The sequence below is a fragment of the Ciona intestinalis genome, unplaced genomic scaffold (genome assembly GCF_000224145.3).
Source record: "Ciona intestinalis unplaced genomic scaffold, KH HT001209.1, whole genome shotgun sequence".
NCBI lineage: Eukaryota > Metazoa > Chordata > Ascidiacea > Phlebobranchia > Cionidae > Ciona > Ciona intestinalis.
In genome coordinates, this window is record NW_004191530.1 from 12,267 (window position 1) to 15,430 (window position 3,164).

A 3,164-nucleotide genomic window follows, 5' to 3' on the forward strand; every position below is an offset into this window, starting at 1 on the left:
CCTACGACCTGACACGAAATGGCGGATGTTTATGATTACAAATGTTAATTGGTTACTCTGGCGGCGAATTTTTGGAACGGAATCCTAATGCAATTTTCCGCCAAACGTTTCTTAACTACAACTTTCGACAAATGCCAATAAATCGTTGTACATTCGTCTCTTTCAAATTCTGGCCGAGGGTTTTGGCTGAGGCGTACGTTTTGGAGCATGATGAAAGGCTCGAGCTTCGGTATTTCTACGCATGCCCTGGAAATACTTCAAATATACCAGAAGCTGCTACCATTCGTATAGAAGATTTAGATCGGTTTCTCGATTTGATTTACGGTTTAGGTCTTTTAGAGGGTACGCGGAACCCACCTGTACGACCTGACACGAAATGGCGGATGTTTATGATTACAAATGTTAATTGGTTACTCTGGCGGCGTTCCCAAAGAACTTTTAACCCTGGAAAGTTTGGTATCGTTCGCGCACAACGCTAAAGGAAAAACATATGAAGATAATTTGTGTTTGTTTCGATGTATCGCCGCACATCAACGCGATAGTCTTGGGGATAAGAAGAGACGAAGGAAACGTTTGCGTGGCACGTAAATACGGTGTGAACCCCAAAACCTTCCTTGGTGTTGAAATGAGTGACCTCGGAAAAGTCGAAAAAAGATTTAACATCGCGATATTTGTCTACACAATGTCATCCGACAGAAAACTTAATGTTGCGAGACCTCGGAAAAGTCGAAAGAAGATTAACATCGCGATATTTGTCTACACAATGTCATCCGACAGAAAACTTAATGTTGCGAGACCTCGGAAAAGTCGAAAGAAGATTAACATCGCGATATTTGTCTACACAATGTCATCCGACAGAAAACTTAATGTTGCGAGACTAAGTCCAGTAAAGAACCCAGTAAAGAAAAGTGTGGAAAGCTACATCTTTTACATGTGGACAACCACTTTTGCCACATTACCAATATTGCCTCCCTCTCACAAACGCACGAGTGCAGTGTATGTAAGGCGTTTTGATCGAGGCGATGTTTGTTTAAGACACGAGAAATCTTGCGAACAAAATAACTTGAAGTCCCCCGTTTCCTACCCCGGTGGCGTTTACAAATCCCCCTAATGTGTCCCAGTTGAGTTGCGCTTTACTAAGGATTTTGCAGTGTTTGACATAGAGTCGTTGTTAAAGCAAACGACAGAAAAAAACAACCGACCATAAAATTGTTAGCAGTGTATCGTCGACAACGTCAAAGTTTAAAGCAGCCAATTGCATCGTACGTAACTCAATTGATGAGGATATTGTAGAACGCTTTGTGGAACATTTACATAAAATTCAAAGAAGAGGTGGCGACGGAGTGCAGGCGTTGTTTTCAACCGCACTTAAACCAAATTCAATCACGGAAAAGTAAAAACGCATGGAAACACCCGCTCTGTAAGCTGGAGAAAAAGTTGGAGGCATGGATTACCTGTCTACACGTGGTTTGGGAAATATGATCTAAATATTCTCAAGTCTGCCTTGATTGATGTGTTGGATCGCCATGGAGGTGTTGGGTCTCGTCCTATCGTACTCCTCTTCGCGCGTACTAGATGCTGTACCTCGTTTAATCACCGATCAATTGGAACCAGATCAACACTTAATAACTCCTTTATTAGTAACTTGACAGTGACGATACGATAACGATAGCAGAATTTATGGCTCAAGGCGTCCCGAAACATGGCGCACCCATCTTTTATACAGACGAGAGTTGTGAGAAGAAGAACACGTCAGCCTCCAGGCTTACCGCCAGTCACACATAACGCAAATACAGATACAATGTCTGGGTATTGAGCATAGTTCACCATTGGGCATAGTCCACACACAATGCCAGCAGCCACGCATCTTAATTAGGAAACGGCTAGGAAATTGTGACAGTTTCCGTTGTCAGGCAATATCGGTACGTGGACTCACACAATATCATTAAACCAGTAAACATACAACATCGTTAAACATGGAATTACAACGATAACATTATTATCGCCCGCTTTCACACGTCGATCACTACAGAGGTATTCAATACTGTGTGAAACGTGGTGCATCGTGTATGATGTTAAAAACTTCGCGGTTGTCCTTTATTGATATTTCAAATTACCTGGCGCCGTGTTCTAGCTATAAAAGTTTTTCTAAAAGCGTTCAATGTTAAAGAAGCGAAAGGTTTTTTCCCTTATGAGTATTCGGACAACTTTGAAAAATTGAGTGAGAAACAGTTACAACCGCGATGAAGCGAAAGGTTTTTTCCCTTATGAGTATTTGGACAACTTTGAAAAATTGAGTGAGAAACAGTTACAACCGCGATCAGCGTTCTATAGCGCACTTAAAAAAGAGAATATTACGGAGGAGGATTATCAATCCTGCGTCGACGCCTGGAAAGCCAATAACGTGCAAACAACGAAAGACTTATCTCGATACGGAGCCCATGGTCACTGCACTTTCGCGACAACTGGCTTATTATAGGGAAAACCATGGTGTCTGTTTATTAAGCGATGGAATTTCAGCTGCAGGTTTGTCCTTTAAAATTCTTTTCAATCAAGTCTTCTTTGGTAGTTTCTTTTCGTTGGTTGGATGAAAAAAAACGCGGATCTTTTTGAGAAGTTTCAGAAAAATATCACCGGCGGTTCAAGCAACCTATAAAGAAAAGGCAAAGAAGAGGCCTGAGTACTCGGTTTTGATTGCAATGGGCGGTTCAACAAGCATCAACAGGTTTGTCCTTTAAAATTATTTTCAATCAAGTCTTCTTTGGTAGTTTTTTTTCGTTGGTTGATGAAAAAAACGCGGATCTTTTCGAGAAGTTTCAGAAAAATATCACCGGCGGTCCAAGCAACCTATAAAGAAAAGGCAAAGAAGACGGCCCGAGTACTCGGTTTTGACTGCAATGGGGGGCCCGAGTACTCGGTTTTGACTGCAATGGGCGGTTCAACAAGCATCAAGGTTAGTTTCATGTAAAGCCAGTTGATGACGTTGACGTGGTTGGATTTAGCGCTATTACCTTCCAATATATTTTTCGCCCATTCGCATAAGCAATCGATTAGGTCTTTGTCAGCCCCTTGTATAATATAGCCCGATTCAATCCGTTTCTTTTCTGCGCAAGCACTTTTAAAACATCTTGGTTTTTGGCCAGACGTGCTGACATGTTCACACT

At 41.8% G+C, this 3,164-nt stretch overlaps 1 long non-coding RNA gene across 2 annotated transcripts in view; it reads left to right on the plus strand.

Moving 5' to 3' along the window:
* The window catches only part of LOC113475716, a 13,134-nt gene extending 10,417 nt beyond the window's left edge, over positions 1–2,717 (plus strand). Inside the window, exons 1-3 of one of the 2 annotated variants that reach the window (XR_003397490.1) lie at positions 1,412–1,532; positions 2,035–2,179; positions 2,256–2,717. This is a non-coding gene — a long non-coding RNA (uncharacterized LOC113475716). Of the gene's footprint in view, positions 1–1,411; positions 2,180–2,255 lie in introns of those variants that run through there. The other variant, XR_003397489.1, reaches the window with a different exon arrangement.
* Positions 2,718–3,164: the final 447 nt, after the last annotated feature.